This window comes from Lampris incognitus, chromosome 8 (genome assembly GCF_029633865.1).
Source record: "Lampris incognitus isolate fLamInc1 chromosome 8, fLamInc1.hap2, whole genome shotgun sequence".
Taxonomy (NCBI): domain Eukaryota; kingdom Metazoa; phylum Chordata; class Actinopteri; order Lampriformes; family Lampridae; genus Lampris; species Lampris incognitus.
The window spans coordinates 28,979,531-29,000,184 of record NC_079218.1 but is presented as its reverse complement, the minus strand read 5'-3'; the positions used below and the strand labels follow the sequence as shown (position 1 = coordinate 29,000,184).

The 20,654-nt window shown below is 43.3% G+C and overlaps 1 pseudogene; it reads right to left on the bottom strand.

Moving 5' to 3' along the window:
* Positions 1-253: 253 nt before the first annotated feature.
* LOC130116340 (cohesin subunit SA-2-like) lies at positions 254-19,873 on the bottom strand (annotated as a pseudogene).
* Positions 19,874-20,654: the final 781 nt, after the last annotated feature.

Genomic DNA, 20,654 nt, shown 5'->3' with positions numbered 1-20,654 from the left:
GGTCAAGGACACAGACAGGAGTATTAACCCTAACATACATATCTTTGATGGTGGGAAGAAACCACAGCACCCGGCGGAAACCCATACAGATGGGGGAAACATGCAAACTCCACACAGAAAGGACCTTTAATGGCCTGGGGTTCGAACCCTGGACCGCCTTGCTGTTAGGTGTGAAGAAAAATTAATATGAAACACTAAGTTATAATTTATTCATTGTGTATTACTGTGTAACCGCCTTTCTATACTATGTTGGTCAAATCTCCTTTAAAGGAGGTCTGTGCCATCTGGTGCTAGGCTCTGACCCCCCCTGAGAGGAGAGGGGTAAGGAATGTTCGAGATGGGGATTGGGAAGCTGTTTCATCCCTGCCTATGTTTTTCTTATACTCTTGCAATGTCCTGTTATTATGGTACTGGGACCTGTATCATAGAGAAAGCTCTCTGAAAGTCTCTATCTCATTCCATAAATTAAAAATCAATTATTCAATATAATCTAGTTGTATGAGTAAAAAAAATCAATTTGGTACAACTGTAAAACTAGTTTTGCCACAGAATGTATATGGCTGTAAAGCTTTTGTGAAGCAAATCTACCTAAATGTCGAGCAAAGTAGGCCTCTCTGTAACAGGAATTGTATTAAAATCTACCATTGCCATATTTATTGGTCACAGAGCTCCTATGGCAGACTTGTAATGCATCAAACCCCACACAAAATGCAAATAGCAGACTGTGGGTCAACTGTAAAACATAAGCTGGTTGCTTGATATTTAGAACAGCTTAGCTGGAGAGTTAAAGTTTAGCTCTGAGTTGGTTATTCAAATGTCATGTTTTTAACCACTTCTGAGTTGGGCCAAACAACGAACAAACTGCAGTGAGAGGAATTAAATCTCAAATCACACAAACTCTATCCATGTCTCTTAATTAACAACTATTTCAAAAGAAAAAGGATTCACTTTCATTAAGCAAACACATTTCATTTCATTTCATTGCTGCTCTACCCCCTCTGCCGATCCGTGGAGGGCTGCAGACCACCACATGTCTACTCCTATACATGTGGAGTTGCCAGCCGCTTCTTTTCACCTGACATTGACGAGTTTCACCAGGGGGACGTAGCACATGGGAGGATCACACTATTCACCCCAGTTCCCCGCCCCCCCCCCCCGAACAGGTGCCCTGACTGAACAGAGGAGGCACTAGTGCAGCGACCAGGACACATACCCACATCTGGCTCCCCACCCGCAGACACGGCCAATTGTGTCTGTAGGGACACCCGACCAAGCTGGAGGTAACATGGGGATTCGAACCGCTGAGCCCTGTGTTGGTAGGCAACGGAATAGACTGCTACGCTACCCAGATACACTCATCACACAATTTTTATACAGATTTATTAACTCACCAATAATAACTTTTTCTTTTCCCCCTAATCGAATTCATCTTTTCCACTATGACCAACGTTTCTTCAGTGTTATGTAACAAGTGCACTGACATGCTTATTTTTAAGTTCCTAATAATATGCATGCATGTACCTTTGAGGAGCTACCTTCTGACACTTTCGCCAGATGTCACAGGATGATATAATGTGTGCACTGCATTGCATGAATGACAATCTGGAGGACAAAAGAAAGCAGATCTGTTTAGTTGATAATGATAAAGGGCATTTTATATCTTTGATTTGGTGTTTAAAGGATTTTAATGACAGAGTCTGGAATGGTATGGTGTTATAGCTCTGATACCTGCTCCGGCATATCCCCAATTTGCAGTCCTGAATTGAGTAACTTGTAGTTGCTGGTGAAGAGATCCCATTTAGAGAGATCATGTGCACTTGAAGAAAAAAAATGGTTAAGAAGTTTACACTAAATGAATAAGCATGACACCACAATGATGTCTTAAAAACAACAGTGTAGAAATAGTCAGAAAGATCAAAACCGCAATTCACATCACTTGATAAGAGACAACCCTAGGTCATGACTCAAGAACAAAACAAGCTAAGAAGAAATGCAACAAGTCCTCAACATTCGATAACTTCCTAAATCATAATGACACACGTGCATTGTTTTACTTGTGGAAGGCACAGATCCTCTTCAGTGTGGACAGAACCTGGTAAGCGTCATCATCATCTGGTTCCTCTCCCTGCCAGTGGAGAAATCTGTCTTGTGAAATTCTGGACATCACACCTGGTCTCCTGGCACATGTTCTTTCTCAACTCGTACAAGTAGAGTCCCTGAGGCTCTCACCTCTTGTAAGAAGTCCTCCAGCAGTCTGCTGAACTTGTCCACCAGCTCATCCAGTAGCTGGGAGCGGGCAACATCCACACGGTTGTAGATAGTGAACTCTTCATTGCAGAGGTAGTGGTAGGTTGTAGAGCAGGCCTCCAGCACTTCAGTGTCAGTGTGCTTGTCCACAACCTCCCAGATTTGACGTAGCAGAGCGTCCAAATGCTTGATGAGTGGATAAATTGTCTGGTCTTAACCACAACTGTTTTTGCTATATGAGACATTATCAATGTATGCCTTGAAAAAAACAACATATGTAACATTTCACAAACTTTTTCCAACCGACCAGTGGTATAGATGTCAAGATCAAAGTACTTCGGTACTAGAAGGAAGTTTGTCACCTTTTTGATATCAACGCAGTACTGTTAAAAAAGAAAAAAAGAAGGAAAAAAACACAGCACTTTTGAGTCAATCCGGTCATCATATTAAAAAACTCATCTCTGGGTAGACTGTCATGCAAGAGTTACATAAAACGGAAATGCACCTTTGCCAGCAACAGAGGCAATGCAACTGCAAACATCTCTGTGATTCTTGTACGGTCATCCAGCTGTGTTTTCTTCTCCTTTGTAACAATAGGAACTATTGTTAGGAACCATTGTTTAGTTCCTTGTTTACACAGGGGTCGTTTAGGTTGTTGCACCTGGAATAACGGACCAAGCATGATGCATAACCTTACGTGCCGAAGTTATTATTAAAGTTTATAGCCCCGTGGGGTTGAAACGAGTTGTAACGTCTCATTAGTAGAAGGTAACAACACACTTTAACATGGTGGCAGCGGCGGACGACTCGGTTTGAAGTTTGGTGCGGAAAAGTTTCTAGGAGCGGGAGAGTGGTTAGTGTTCCTAAGCAACGTTCAGTATATGTTAGCATTAGCTGCTAGCGTGAGACTGCCGTGTGACATGGATGGGCTTAAACCACCGCAAACGTTATGTCTGGACTCAAGCAACCTTTCGAGGGCATGGAAGGCCTGGAGGGACGAGTTTGCTCTGTATGTGGATTTAGCCATGGCTGACGCCGATGACAAACAGAAGGTGAAACTGTTCAGCTATCTTGTCGGGGAGAGCGGCAGGGAACTTATGGACACGTTACTGGGCGACACACCGAAGGATGCATGGACGTTAGATGACGTTATCGAGAAGTTTGATGATCACTGCGACCCCAGCGTTAACGAGACTGTGGAACGTTATCGTTTTTTTACAAAAAACCAGGGCACCAGTGAAAATATAGACCATTATGTCATGGAACTGAGAGTGTTGGCAAGAACATGCAACTTTGGGACAGTGAGAGACTCGCTCATTCGGGATCGGATTGTGTGTGGAGGTAACAACACAATCGGAAGAGAAAGACTACTCCGAGAGAAAAACTTGACACTGGACACATGTTTGCAGCTGTGCAGAGCCGCTGAGCTCTCAAAGGACAATGTGAAAACCATCTCGGGATCGATGGTGGAAGAGGTACATGCAGTGCAAGGAGCACAGTATCGGAAACAGACAAGCAACACTGTGGAGTGCAGATATTGTGGAAAAACGCATGAGAAAAGTAAACAAAAGTGCCCAGCGTTTGGGAAGAAGTGCACAAAGTGTGGAAGAGAGAACCACTTTGCAGCAAAATGCAGAGTAAAACCGGAACTAAGGAAAAAGAAATATGTGAGTAAAATAACAACTGAATCTGAGAGTGATGAATATGAAGATATTATCACCTGTGTAAAAGAAACTGAGAAAATGAAGAAAACTCAGCTTCTCTATGCTGGCATGCTTCTAGGCAAGGACATGATCAAATTCCAAATAGACTGTGGTGCCAGTTGCAATATCATCCCAATTAACCTGCTGAATCCAGATGCCAAATTAGAACACACGAAGAGTGTACTAGTAATGTACAATAAAACCAAATTAAAACCACTGGGAAAATGTAAAGTGAAAATAAGAAACCCGAGAAACAACAAGCTATATCGCTTAGAGTTCCAGGTGGTGAATGCAGCTGGTACAGTGCCTCTGCTGGGTAGGAGAGCCAGTGAGGCCATGAAATTGATAAAAGTGCAATATGAAAACATCATGACAATAGACAGTATTGTCACAACAGAAACAACAACAGGACAGTGGATAATGGGACAAATTAAAGATGAGTATGCTGATGTGTTCATTGGCGATGGCTGCCTCGAGGGAAAATACAAAATAGAGGTGGACAGCACAGTGAAACCAGTACAGCTGCCAAAGAGGCAGGTCCCAGTCGCCATGATGAAACCACTGAAGGACGAGCTACAGGACCTACAGCAAAGAGGGATCATAACACCTGTGGAATGCAGTACAGATTGGATCAGTGCAATGGTGGTGGTACAGAAACCAAGTGGGAAACCAAGAGTGTGTATCGATCCCAAGCCTTTGAACAAAGCTCTAAAGCGCAGTCACTTCCCACTGCCAACCATTGAGGACATTTTACCGGACTTGTCAAAAGCAAAAGTGTTCACAGTGTGTGATGTCAAGAGTGGATTCTGGCATGTGCAGCTGGAGGAGGAGTCCAGCTATTTAACAACATTTGCCACTCCATTCGGACGTTACAGGTGGCTGAGGATGCCAATGGGGATAAGTCCGGCCCCAGAAATCTTTCAGAGAAAGCTCACACAAGCGCTGGACGGTGTACCGGGCTTGTACATTATAGCTGACGATGTACTGATCACAGGCCAAGGGGAAACACAGGAGGAAGCTGAGCGTGACCATGATGGAAAACTGAGACTGTTTCTTGAAAGATGCAGACAAAAGAACATCAAGCTGAACAAAGACAAATTCAAGCTGAGACAAAAGGAGACCACATACATTGGACACCGCCTGACGGCTGATGGACTCAGGGCGGATCCAGAGAAAGTGCTTGCCGTTGAGAAGATGCCGGCACCGACTGATGTGAAAGGAGTGCAAAGGCTGCTAGGTATGGTAAATTATCTAGCCAAGTTTTGTCCCCACCTCTCAGACCAGTGCATAGTGTTGAGAGATTTGACACACAAAAACAGGGAGTGGAACTGGACAGCACAGCATGAGGAGGCTTTCCTCAAATTGAAAGAGACTATAGCAAAGGTCCCAGTACTGAAATATTACAACCCAGATGAGGAACTCACAGTGCAGTGTGACGCTTCAGACACAGGTTTAGGCGCAGCGCTCATGCAGATGGGTAAGCCAATAGCATTTGCAAGCAGAGCACTCACTCAAACAGCGCGTGGGTATGCACAAATAGAAAAGGAGTTCTTAGCAATGGTTTTTAGCATGGAAAGATTTCACCAGTACACATACGGCCGAAAAGTGACGGTGCAAAGTGATCACAAGCCGTTGGAAACAATAGTGAGAAAACCTCTACTAAGTGCACCCAAAAGGCTGCAGGGAATGATGCTGCGCATACAAAAGTATGATCTAGATGTAGTATATGTGCCAGGTAGAGACATGCTGCTAGCAGACACTCTGAGCAGGGCTTATCTTCCTGAGAGTGCACCGGATGCAGAACTAGAGACTGTCAACATGGCACAACACTTACCCATCGCAGCAGACAGGCTACATGATATACGATCTGCCACAAAAGAGGATGAAACACTGCAGCTTCTCATCAAAATGATGCAGCAAGGATGGCCTGACGATAAGTCAAAAACACCAAGGGAAATCAAGCCCTACTTCTCATTCCAAGAGGAGTTAAGCCACCAAGATGTAATAGTGTTCAGGAGTGAGCGCACTGTCATCCCTGATGCATTGAGGAAAGACATCACTTGCCGCCTACACGCATCACATCTGGGTGTGGAAGGATGCCTACGGAGGGCTAGGGAGTGTGTCTATTGGCAGGGCATGAACGACCAAATAAAATCATATATAGCAAAGTGTGACATCTGCAGATCAATGGACATTAAACAACAAAAAGAAACACTAATGTCACATGATGTGCCAAGCAGGCCGTGGGCAAAGGTGGGCACGGATCTGTTCATGTTTGAAAACAAAGACTACCTCATAATTGTTGATTTTTTCTCAAATTTTTGGGAAATAGATTACCTGGCAGATACCAAGTCAACCACAGTGATACGGAAGCTGAAAGCTCATTTTGCCCGCCAAGGTATCCCAGATATTGTAATCTCGGACAATGGCCCACAGTATTCATCACAAGAATTCCAGAAGTTCAGTCGACTGTGGGGATTTCAACATAAAACCTCATCACCAGGTTACCCGCAAAGCAACGGCAAAGCTGAGTCAGCTGTTAAGACAGCAAAAAGACTCTTGCTCAAAGCCAAGGCTGCTGGACGGGATCCTTATCTCGTCCTTCTGGACCACCGCAACACACCATCACAGGGTACTGATACCACACCAGCACAGCGGCTGCTCAGTCGCCGTACCAAAACACTACTGCCAACCAAGGCAAGCCTGTTACAGCCGAAAGTTGTGCATGTGAAACAGGATTTACAAAATAACCAACAACGGCAGAGGGCATACTACGACAGGTCGGCTAAAGACTTGGACACGCTTGCCCCAGGTGAATGTGTGAGAGTTCAGCCTCTCGCACCCCACACTGGCTGGAGAGTGGGCAAGGTGCTGAGGCCGGTCGATAGGAGATCCTATGAGGTCCAGCTGCACACGGGTGGTGTCATCAGGAGAAATCGCAGACACCTCAGGCATGCACCAGGGGCAATCTTCACTGACATGGAGATCAGCAGCCCCAGTCAGCCAGAGAGTGTTGAACCCGGACATTCAGAGAGTGTTCCTTCTCGCAGTGTCTTAGCAGGAAACAAAACCAAGGACACTGGTGACAGGGCCAACCCTGTTACCACCAGATCAGGCCGCTCTGTTGTGCAGCCGCAGCGATACAAAGACTTTGTGACCTCACATAGATGAATGGATCTGTAGCACTAATGGACTTTGGGGGGGGCATGAATGAAAAAGAAAAAAAGTGAATCACAAATGTTGTGCAAATGTATTAAAGGTTCTAAAAAAAAAAAAAAGAAACTGAAAAGAGAAAGGATGTAACAATAGGAACTATTGTTAGGAACCATTGTTTAGTTCCTTGTTTACACAGGGGTCGTTTAGGTTGTTGCACCTGGAATAACGGACCGAGCATGATGCATAACCTTACGTGCCGAAGTTATTATTAAAGTTTATAGCCCCGTGGGGTTGAAACGAGTTGTAACGTCTCATTAGTAGAAGGTAACAACACACTTTAACATCCTTGGCAGTCAGGACCTTTTTTGACATGCAAGAGACCCTAACCATGTTCATTTTTCAACATCTAATTCATCAGACAAAAATTATCAAGTGAATCCCTGCTGAATTATCAGTGTGAAAAACCAAGCACTCACTCTCTTACTGGTGCCTCTGCCCACTGGAGGGTGGCACTCACAAGCCTGTCGGATGGCACACAACATGATCTCTACCAGAGCTGTCTCCTGGTGATCAGTAAGGGCTGGAAAACACAGACTCAGTTGGGTGAAGGTGTTTTCTAATGACAACATTATCAAAACATGCTGCAAAAACCCTCAACAAAATGTTTCTGTACAAGCCAAATAACGATAATTCAATGAAGAGTTGCGTATTCACCCAGAATTATAAAATGCAAATACTGATTAGGAACATCACCATAAAACATTGTCATTATGTGAGCCATTGCTAAAATAAAAAAGATGCCAACAGGAAATAGTAACCGTTTCCATCACCATTGGAGTTGCATGGAAACACTTCCTTTGTGGATTTCTGCAGCGCGTTTTTGATAGTGCTGTGGTGTTGTGTGATTTGCAGCTGCTGTGTTTTCTTTTTTTTTTGACACATCAGGGATTTGTTTTCATTCGTAACCATATATTTGTATTCCTTTTTATTATTGCATTTTCAGATTTGTACTTGTGTCCAAAGATTTATCAAAATGTTTTCAGATTTGCATTTGTGTTGTGTTAATTTGACATTCAACTGTCTGCGCCGGCCATTGTAGACATAGAGAGTAAGCATTACTTGCTGTAAGACGAGAGTAAGGAGTTTAATGGCTTGCACTGCAATGTCATATTCCTTGTCCAGAGTCATGGGCACAATGCGGTCCTATCTGTGACAGAAAGATGATATAACAAACCTGGAACATTACTCAAACTCTGCAGTTATAGCTAATCCCAAAAATTTATATATATATATATATATATATATATATATATGTGTGTATGCATGCATGTATATGTATGTATATGTATATGTGTGTATATATGTGTGTGTGTGTGTGTATATATATATAGTATATATATATGTATATATATGTGTGTGTGTGTGTGTGTGTGTGTGTGTGTGTGTGTGTGTGTGTGTGTGTGTAAGGACCTCTAAAATCTATGGTATATATGTTGTGGCACTTCATTTACCAGCATGCTTTGTGTCTTGGATGTTTCCTATGTTGGTGTGGTTTCCGAACATGTGGACCAATGGAATGTATTTGTATTTGAATTTTGTTATTGGCCAATGGTGTGGAGTTGTTATGCCCGCGAAATCGTGAGGTTCGCAACGGTCAATCTCCTCACGGGAAGGGAGGAGTTTGGGGATTTTCGCAGCAGGACTCCAAGGAGAGAGGTCCATTTTTTTTCTCTCTGCGGCCCCGTCTGAGTGCCCGTTACGCGGAGACTTTGTACACAGCCGTGTACTAGGCCCGCATTTGAGGACCGGAGTGTTGCGATTGGCCCACGGTCGTGTGCTTGCTGGTGAGGTTTGTTTTGGTCTGATTGCTTTGTTTCCCACCGGAGGACCATTGTCTTCGCCAGGGTTTTCGGAACGTTGCGACCGGTGGCCATCTTGCGGGTGGCGGCCGCTGCCGGGGAGCCGACAGCTAGCACTGCGCCTTCCATCCTCTGGACTGCACACAGCCTCCCGGTTGTGGGAGCGATGGGTTGTGAGTAACCCGAAAATTTCACTTTTACTGACACACACACACACTTTTGTCTTGTCGCCTGGGCATCGTAGGGTGTCTGCCTTGCTCTGCGCTCAGAGAACTGCTTTAATGTGCACCAACGGGCCCCAACAGAAAGCGCTGGGTATTTTTGTATTCTTTTGATACTTTCTTTCTGTTTATTGTTACCGGTTGTCACACCCTGTGTAATTTTAATTAATGTTTATTTGACCAACAATACTACACTCTTGTGGTACTCTCTTCTCTCTCTCTCTCTCATTATTATCCAATAAATCCTATTATTATTAATTATATTTCGGGTGTATTGCAGCTCATTTACTTTTAGAGTGCTGGTAATAAGCTGGTACAGTAATTCAGTACACAGCAGGGTTTAAGATCTGCCTTAACCACAGGTTTGTTAAATTCTGGGAAGATACACCATTCACTAGCCTTAGGTAAGTGTAGTATTTTCTCAGTGGAGGCACCGCGCTACTAAATTGATAATTATCTTGGTTAATTATTTCTATTATCATTTATCACTAATATTGTCATTAGTGGCACTAGCCTACTAGCACACAGGAGGTTCGGCCAGCTCACCATTCCACGGCTGAGAACTAAGAACCCTTTTGCGCCATTGGATTTTATTGTAACACTTTAGTAACTGGTAGCATTAGGATGTTGTCTTGTTTAAATGTGCTTGGCGTTGCCCGCCAGTGAAGAAGGGGTTACATATATACAGTGCATCCGGAAAGTATTCACATCCCTTCACTTTCTGTTACAGCCTTATTCCAAAATGGATTAAATTCCTTTTTTTTTCTCATCAATCTACACACAATACCCCATAATGACAAAGTGAAAACGGTTTTGTAGAAATTTTTGCAAATTTATTAAAATTAAAAAACTGAAATATTGCATGTACATAAATATTCACACCCTTTGCTATGACACTCAAAATTGAGCTCCGGTTCATCCTGTTTCCACTGATCATCCTTGAGATGTTTCTACATCTTGATTGGAGTCCACCTGTGGTAAATTCAATTGATTGGACCTGATTTGGAAAGGCACACACCTGTCTATATAAGGTCCCACTATTGACAGTGCATGTCAGAGCAGAAACCAAGCCATGAAGTCAAAGGAATTGTCTGTGGACTTCTGAGACAGGATTGTATCGAGGCACAGATCTGGGGAAGGGTACAAAAAATTTTCTACAGCTTTGAAGGTCCCGAAGAGCACAGTGGTCTCCATCATTCATAAATGGAAGAAGTTTGGATCCACCAGGACTCTTCCTAGAGCTGGCCACCCAGCCAAACTGAGCAATCGCGGGAGAAGGGCCTTGGTCAGGGAGGTGACCAAGAACCCGATGATCACTCTGACAGAGCTCCAGCGATCCTCTGTGGAGATGGGAGAACCTTCCAGAAGGACAACCATCTCTGCAGTACTCCACCAATCAGGCCTTTATGGTTGAGTGGCCAGACGGAAGCCTCTGCTCAGTAAAAGGCACATGACAGCCCGCTTGGAGTTTGCCAGAAAGCACCTAAAGGACTCTCAGACCATGAGAAACAAGATTCTCTGGTCTGATGAAACCAAGATTGAACTCTTTGGCCTGAAAGCCAAACATCACGTCTGGAGGAAACCAGGCACCTCTCATCACCTTGCTAATACCATCCCTACAGTGAAGCATGGTGGTGGCAGCATCATGCTGTGGGGATGTTTTTCAGCGGCAGGAACTGGGAGACTAGTCAGGATTGAGGGAAAGATGAATGGAGCAAAGTACAGAGAGATCCTTGATGAAAACCTGCTCCAGAGCGCTCAGGACCTCAGACTGGGTCGAAGGTTTACCTTTCAACACGACAACGACCCTAAGCACACAGCCAAGACAACGAAGGAGTGGCTTTGGGACAAGTCTGTGAATGTCCTTGAGTGGCCCAGCCAGAGCCCAGACTTGAACCCCATTGAACATCTCTGGAAAGACCTGAAAATAGCTGTGCAGTGACGCTCCCCATCTAACCTTACAGAGCTCGAGAGGATCTGCAGAGAAGAATGGGAGAAATACCCCAAATATAGGTGTGCCAAGCTTGTAGCTTCATACCCAAGAAAACTTGAGGCTGTAATCGCTGCCAAGGGTGCCTCAACCAAGTACTGAGTAAAGGGTGTGAATACTTATGTACATGCAATATTTCAGTTTTTCATTTTTTTAAAAATTTGCAAAAATTTCTACAAAACCTTTTTTGCTTCGTCATTATGGGGTATTATATGTAGATTCATGAGAAAAAAAAAAGGAATTTAATCCATTTTGGAATAAGGCTGTAACATAACAAAATGTGGGGAAAGTGAAGGGATGTGAATACATTCTGGTTGCACTGTATATATATATATATATATATATATATATATATATATATATATACCAAAACTCTATATACAATTATCTTTTTACATATTTTCACTTCTGTTCCTGCTCGACCATAATGAGAATTAACCGTGATGAATGGATCATGTCTGTTTTGTGTTCCCATTTTATTTAAGGAACTGTGACATATAATCACAAATCAGCTGTTTCCAAAAAAAAGGCATCATTTCAGGAAATTTTGTGTAGTCTCTGCAAACAATCTAATATAACATGCATGAATTCATTTTATGGCCATAAATCAAACTGGAGGGTCGTCTGCTTTTGAAAGATCCGATGGAATGCTTTTTTGATATATGCTGATTTCAGATGACTTTTGGCAAGATTATTTGTTATGACATTTCAAATTTTCAAGCTCTATCAAACATTTCAATGACAATGTTATTGTTGTTTGCCTTTAGGAGGTCTTTTCAGAGGGATATCGATGTTCATATATTCAGGTTTTCCAGGATGTTTGAGAAGCTTGGAACCTGTAGCACATCAGTAGGACTGCTGGCTTACCTTGGAGCGGCTGGTGAAGAGCTCCAGTCGAGTGTTGAGATCTCTGTTATAGTACAAGCCTTGAAGGGCTGTCAGGCACTTCAGCCGCACCTCGCCTTGCTAAGGTCCAAGTAGCAACATAACAAACATAAACAGTATTTCAATATCACTAATCAAGCTTAGTCAGTCATCGCAATTGAAACTTCACTTGGCCTGAAATTGCATAGGTTCTGTATTGTAAAAGAAAATATTGAATCTGTAAAAGTACTTTTTTATTAAATAATAGGAAAGAAATTTTTCAAACAGTTGTTGACATCTAAGGGCATATTTTTTTCTAATTATTCAAAATACCTGTATCATGATTGAATATCAAGCATTTCGCATCATTTCTGAAAGGTTAAGTTTTTAGAAGCGAAAAACAAACATGTATTCTGCCTTTCCCTCAATATTACTGCATCATTTGCACAGAAAAAGTCCATCAAACTAAAATAATGGATTAAGATTCATTCAAACTAAGGTTAACATCACTGCCATTTTTTTTTTTTTTTGGAGGGGGGGATTTTTTCTTTTTTCTCCCCAATTGTATTTGGCCAATTACCCCACTCTTCTGAGCCATTCTGGTCACTGCTCCACCCCCTCTGCCGACCCGGGGAGGGCTGTAGACTACCACATGCCTCCTCCGATACATGTGGCGTCGCCAGCCACTTCTTTTCACCCGACAGTGAGGAATTTTACCAGGGGGATGTAGCGTGTGGGAGGCTCCCACTATTCCCCCCAGTCCCCCCCCCCGAACAGGCGCCACAACCGACCAGAGGAGGCGCTAGTGCAGCGACCAGGACACATACCCACATCTGGCTTCCCACCCGCAGACACAGCCAATTGTGTCTGTAGGGATGCCCAACCAAGCCGGAGGTAACATGGGGATTCGAACTGTCATTCCCCGTGTTGGTAGGCAACGGAATAGACTGCCATGCCACTCGGACACCCACATCACTGGCATTTTAAATCTATATTCATCAACTACTTTTTGTACTTCCAAGAAATATTCTGTTCCCAAGCAGTCGATTGACTGGTCAGATGATAATATCTATTCCTGCAAACAAGCCATCATAACAATAAAGGACGCAGGTGATTTATCAGAACTATTTTACCGGTAGTAATGAAACACAGACTTAGCCATAAATGACAGAAAAAAGTACAACCATATAGAGCCTCTATCAGTGAGGGGAAGCTTTTTGCTGCTGTTTGAACTTTTTTCCCCTCATACCCTGGACAAAACTGTTATCAGTGTGGCTCACCTTGTCATGCATGGTCCAGCCAACATACTTTAAGTAACTGTCATTAAGAAAGGCATCACTGTACAAATTCATCCATACTCCAATTTCCTCAATGCAAATAGCTTGAATATCAGCAATGGAATCACTGGTGGATACACAAGTATTGACCAAGATTAAACACTCATACAGTCCATGATGCCCAGTGTGTTTTAACTGACTCCCATTTGGTAATGAATTATCTTGTCTTGCATCTCATAAAACACTATTGCAGCACACACAGCAATTTAAACCGTATTAACAATCAGATGAGTGTGGTGTCACTCATGTCGTGTCAAATGACGTGGATAGAGCCATTACACAAGAGGGCGCTAAATATCAAATTAGGCTACTATTGAGAGTTCCTGGTTTGTTGGGCTCTCCATTATCAATGTGAATCAGAATCTGAAAGCTTGAAATTAAAAAAAATAAATAAGTAAAATAAAAAATACCCACCGATATCTGTGAACAAACACCCCTTTGAAAATTGCATTCATCATGTTTTCAATTTCATCTTGATTTTCTTGAAGCTGAAATACAAGAAGTGAAAATTAAAGACTTTAGCCTACGTCCTCCTGAAACAAATAACTTCCCCACAACTATCAGCAAGTTTTGGAAAAGGTTCTTTTTTCATTTTCTTTCATCTTTCCTACTTTCAGATCTGTGGGTAACATAAACTTTCAAACTGATAAACTAGTTTTGTTTCATCCTTTGTGGTCCATTGGAGAAAATAAAAAATCCAAAAAACTTCTGAACAGCAGCCAGCATTATCTTCATAGCGGCCAGTTATCTTCATTTTGCCCCTTGAAATCGAAAACGTAAGACAGTATGTTTACGGTTTTTTTTTTTGATCCCCCCCTCCCTTTTTTCCCCTCCCCAATTGTATCCGGCCATTTATCCCACTCTTCTGAGCCATCCCGGTCGCTGCTCCACCCCCTCTGCTGATCCGGGAGGGCTGCAGACTACCACATACCTCCTCTAATAGATGTGGAGTCGCCAGCCACTTCTTTTCACCTGACAGTGAGGGGTTTCACCAGGGGGATGTAGCGCGTGGGAGAATCACGCTATTCCCCCCAGTTCCCCATCCCCCCCGAACAGGCACCCCGACCAACCAGAGGATGCACTAGTGCAGCGACCAGGACACATGTCCACATTCTGCTTCCCACCCGCAGACACGGCCAATTGTGTCTGTAGGGACGCCCGACCAAACCAGAGGTAACACGGGTATTCAATCCCGCGATCCCTGTGTTGGTAGGCAACGGAATTGACCGCTACACCACCCAGACGCCCAGTATGTTTATGTTTCTTAAATTTGCTTTGAATGGTAGCTCTTCAGGGCTGGGGTGGCTGCGGATGACCATCAAATATAAGTTACCTTCAGATTCCTCTCACCTCTTTTCGCTTCTGTAACAAGAGCTCCAACCTGTCATTGGCCCTCTTCCCTATGACCTTGTTTCTCTCAGCCTCATACTGTCTCTGAGTGTTGTCCATATTGATGCACAGGTTCAGAGCAACATTCACCAAGGCGGTCATCAACTTCATGGCTGACAAAGACAAAAGATGTCAGTTATATCCTTGAATGAAGTGTGGAAATATTTGCGAATGTACAGGTAGGTACGTAAAAGAAATGTGTGGCAAGTTGAGTGCACCTTGGGGCACATACTGAAACTGACCTGCTAGCGTGCTTGTGTGTCTAAAAGCTCGGACCTGCAAGTCAGACAGGCCAGTGAGCAGCGAGATGACTGTGTCCATCATATGCTCATCATAGATGATGCTGTACTGACACTGGCGCACCAGAACCCCAATGAACTCACAGAAGCTTAACCTGAACTTCTTCCACAGTGGCCCTGACAGGGTTAAAGGATAGTCACCACTGTCCTGTTTGAAGATAGAAGAGAAAGACGTTTGATTTTAATGACACCGTTAAAAGTAGGTCAGGTGAATCAAACTTCTTTTACACCAATCGTTTCTTTTGATGTGTGACAAATCTGGGGGGGGGGGGGTTGTATCTGGTGACTGCAGATTTGTGTTCATATTTTTCTGTCCTTTTTCTAATTTCAAACAGGCTTTTAAATGTGATCAGATATGCAATATTATCAGACAGCACCTCATCAAACTCCTCTGTAATTTTTCTGATGATCTCAGAGTTCTGCATAATCTGAACATCTCAGCTCTTACAGCACCTGTGATAAAAGTGACAATTTCAAAGGAAAGGTTAGCACATTAATCTTGCCCTGAGACACAACTATTTCAAAAATAAGCCCTTTGTGTTGATGCAGTCGCCCACTGGGGACCGGGGTTCACGCCCCGGTCTCGTCAGATCCGACTATGGCCGGACTCGATGAAGCAGCAATAATTGGCAATGCTGTCTTCAGGAGGGGGGCAGAGTCGGCTTGTGTTCGTCACATGAATGCGTCTCTGTGTGTCGGAAAAGCAGTGGTTCGGCCTGAATTCGCCTTGTCACGAAAGTGGGGAGGCATCTCCTTCGAGACTGCTGGCCGGAGAGATGCAGTTGGCGAACGCATGCAGTATGAGGGTGGGTGTTTGAACTAAAATAGGGATCGATTGGCCACTAAATTGGGAGAAAAAAGGGGAAAATCAGAAATAAATTATAGAGAAACATATGCCATCTTAAAAGGTGTACCTTTACAACCAGAGCACTGAATGAAAAAGTTGATTAAGTCCAAGAGTGCAACGTCTATCCTGTTTGTAGGCCTCAATCCAGTTACCAACATCAGACTAGGAAGCAAAACATAAAACTACATAAGATTGTTTACAGGGGATTTTCATGCAAAACAAAGGGTTTTCCTTCAAAACGCAACCTTGAAATCACCTCAAAACATTACTGTGCATCAGAGATGAGCTCATATCTTCCCAATACCAGTATTTGACACAGCCCTGTGGTTGTTAGGGATGGGCATCATTAAGATTTAACAGTACTACTCTTACCAATACTGCTTATCGATCCGGTACGTTAATGGTGCTCTTGCCGGTTCTTTTTGTTAAGAGAAAAAAATGAAACAAATTAAGAACAGAATTAACAGTGCTTTACTTTCTCATGTCTGGAAAGAGTGGTAGTTACTTTTAATCATTAACCCATGTGGGCTCGAAGCAGCTAGCATACATAACATACCTGAGGTGGATGGGGTAACGAGAGATGAACTACGAGCTAGGCAGTTGAACACTGAGCATTTCTCCACCTGTATTGGATGCACTTTTGCCAGATGTTTCTAAAGATCGCTTTGTGTTTCCGCCCTTACATGCAAAAGACTTGTTGCACTTGTGGCAACGAGCATCGCCAGCGTGGACTCTAGTTCTCTCCGCCATTGTCACTAAGAGCAAGCTCTGCATGTGTGTGTTTGTTTGTGTGTGTGTGTGTGAGTGTGAGTGTGAGTGTGAGTGTGAGAGAGAGAGAGAGAGAGAGAGAGAGAGAGAGAGAGAGAGAGAGAGAGAGAGGGGCAGAGAGCTGGTCCCGCTCCTCGGCTCACACATACAAAAGGCTCCGAGAGAGAGATCTCTCTTCTGGATTGGGAATAGCGAAAATGATTCATAGACAACTGTCTTAATTTTATTGCAAATTAGAAACGGAGTTGGTGAGATAAAGCTGCAAGATAATATTTATGTAGCCTAAATAAATAGGAAATTTATTTTCTTAATACCTCCAATACCGATAGCAGAACTGTTAACGTCGGAACTTATCAATAATACAGTCTTTAATAATGAGAACCGGTGCCCATGTAATACTGGGTTTCGATACCCATCCCTAGTAGTTGTCTCATGGATGTAAGAGAAAAATACATTTCCCATGGACATGAACATGACACTTCATCCATACTATACTTAACCTAAATCTGGTTGCATGAGTCAAGTCCATAGCCTGCCTGCTTTGGCAGAAGTTTTGTCCCCTCTGCCATAGCAGTTCTAAATAAAATACCCTGCTGAAAGGATTTATTCATATCTGTGTATCATGTCTCCCATATCCTAATTAAGGTCATGTATATTTGTAGTATGTAGTTGTATTTTGTACTCATGTTTGAATGTACATATACAGATGCGTGACAAATTAAAGGAAAACCCTACATACGTTAAATGTCGTAGTAAGGTGTTGGGCCACCATGAGCCTCTAGAACAGCTTCAATGCTCCTTGTCATACAAACCCCAATTCCAATGAAGTTGGGACGTTGTGTAAAACGTGAGTAAAAACAAAATACAATGATTTGCAAATCCTTTTCGACCTATATTCAATTGAATATACTACAAAGACAAGATATTTAATGTTCAAACTGATAAACTTTATTGTTTTTTGCAAATATTCACTCATTTTGAATTTGATGCCTACAACACGTTCCAAAGAAGCTGGGACAGGGACAACAAAAGACTGGGAAAGTTGAGGAATGCTCAAAAAACACCTGTTTGGAACATTCCACAGGTGAACATGTTAATTGGAAACAGGTGAGTGTCATGATTGGGTATAAAAGGAGCATCCCCGAAAGGCTCAGTCATTCACAAGCAAGAATGGGTCGAGGGTCACCACTTTGTCAACAACTGCGTGAGTAAATAGTCCAACAGTTTAAGAACAATGTTTCTCAACGTACAATTACAAGGAATTTAGGGATTTCATCATCTACAGTCCATAATATCATCAAAAGATTCAGAGAATCCGGAGAAATCTCTGCAAGTAAGCGGTAAGACCGAAAACCAACATTGAATGCCCATGACCTTCGATCCCTCAGTGCATTAAAAACCGACATCATTCTGTAAAGGATATTACCACGTGGGCTCAGGAACACTTGGGAAAACCATTATCAGTTAACACAGTTCGTCGCTACATCTACAAGTGCAAGTTAAAACTCTACCATGCAAAGCAAAAGCCATATATCAACAACACCCAGAAACGCCGCCGGCTTCTCTGGGCCCAAGCTCATCTGAGATGGACTGACGCAAAGTGGAAAAGTGTGCTGTGGTCTGACGAGTCCACATTTCAAATTGTTTTTGGAAATCATGGCCATCATGTCCTCCGGGCTAAAGAGGAAAAGGACCATCCAGATTGTTATCAGCGCAAAGCTCAAAAGCCAGCATCTGTGATGGTATGGGGGTGTGTTTCATGCCCATGGCATTGGCAGCTTGCACATCTGTGAAGGCACCATTAATGCTGAAAGGTACATACAGGTTTTGGAGCAACATATGCTACCATCCAAGAGACGTCTTTTTCAGGGACATCCCTGCTTATTTCAGCAAGACAATGCCAAGCCACATTCTGCACGTGTTACAACAGCATGGCTTCGTAGTAAAAGGAGTGCGGGTACTAGACTGGCCTGCCTACAGTCCAGATCTGTCTCCCATTGAAAATGTGTGGCACATTATGAAGCGCAAAATATAACAGAGACCCCGGACTGTTGAGCAACTGAAGTCGTACATCAAGCAAGAATGGGGAAGAATTCCACCTACAAAGCTTCAACAATTAGTGTCCTCAGTTCCCAAATGCTTATTGAGTGTTGTTAAAAGGAAAGGTGATGTAACAAAGTGGTAAACATGCCCCTGTCCCAGTCTTTTGTTGCCCGTCCCAGCTTTTTTGGAACGTGTTGCAGACATCAAATTCAAAACGAGTGAATATTTGCAAAAAAACAAAGTTTATCAGTTTGAACATTACATATCTTGTCTTTGTAGTGTATTCAATTGAATATAGGTCGAAAAGGATTTGCAAATCATTGTATTCTGTTTTTATTTACGTTTTACACAATGTCCCAACTTCATTGGAATTGGGGTTTGTAGATTGGACAAGTCTCTGAACTCTGACGAAGGGACACCAGACAACCTCCTCTGTAGGGTGTCTGGGCTCAGCCTTAGAGATAGAGTAAGGAGCTCTACTGGATGAATGGAACACAATTCTTTCAAAAGATATTCCCTCATTTGGTGTTTTGATGATTGTGGTGGGGAGTGTGGTCTAACATGTTGGCCCAACATCTCCCCTAGGTGTTCAATTGGGTTGAAATCTGGTGAGTGTGAAGGCCGTAGCATATGATTTACATCATTTTCATATTCCAACCATTTGGTGATCACTCGTGCCCTGTGGATGGGGACATTGTCATCCTGGAAGAGACCACTCCCATCAGGACAGAAATAGAAATGTTTCATCATTGGATAAAGGTGATCGATCATTCACAATAACTTTGTATTGACTTGCAGTGACCCCTCCCTCTAAGGAGACAAGTGGACCCAAACCATGTCAGGAAAATGCCCACCACATCATAACAGAGCCCCGGGACCCCATCGCAGTAGGGGTCAAGCATTCAGGTTTTTCCTTTAATTTGTCACCCGTCTGTATGTAATCATGTATGGAGTTAAACTTGTAGTTTAATGTACAAATTGAAGCAACAAATTTCCTCAAGGACAGTAAAGGAATCTATCTATTCACACAGCTATCACAACTGTCAAACTATGTTCACAGCTACTGAAACAATTAGTGTCTTGACCCAAATCAGTTAACACCTACCTGCGAGGCACTCTTTCCCATTTTGACCACTTCAAACAGGGACATGTTCTCCACTTCTCTTGATGATGGCCATTTACCCAGCCATGCCCTGGTGTCTTCCCCCCTCCCCAACATCTGACTTTGTCTTCAAGGGTCTTCTTTCCCTTTTTCGCTGCCTGTTGAGAAGGTTGAGATCACAGGTGTTGCTGTATTTAAAAGGTAGAACGAGTAGGATTTGTAGGTTGCAGTTTGTAAACACAACATTCAAAGCTGGCCCCTCCTCCCCTGCTCAACGACACCAGAAGTGTGCGCCCCATAACCGCAGTTGCCAGAACACTTCCCAGTGTACAGGCCAACCCTTTACTCTCCTTCAGTGCTCACTAGCAGGTGAACACCAACCCCAGATTCACTCTCATTACAGAACGAGCTTTGTCCTCTTGGCATTTGCCTTGCTATATTTGTATCTTTTCGGCACCGTGTCCACCATTGTCATAGCTTCCTCTTGGATGCGTGCTTAAGCTCTCGATCTGGCACTTGGTTGCTACTTTTTTATGGTTTCGCTGCCCAAAGGTTAATGCCCAGAAACGCAGCCACTCACTGTTTCCCTGGAGCCACAGTCCCTGATATTCTGAATAAAGTCCTTGGGTTCCTGAGGAGGCTGTGGAGCACCCGCCTATCCCACAAAATTCTCACCAACGTCTACCACGGCACCTTAGAGAGGATCCTGACCAGCTGCAACTTAGTATGGTATGACAACTGCACATCAGTAGACCAGAAAGCTCTGCAGCAGGTCGTCAAGGCAGCCCAGCATATGACTGGTACCCAGCTCCCAGCTATAAAATACATG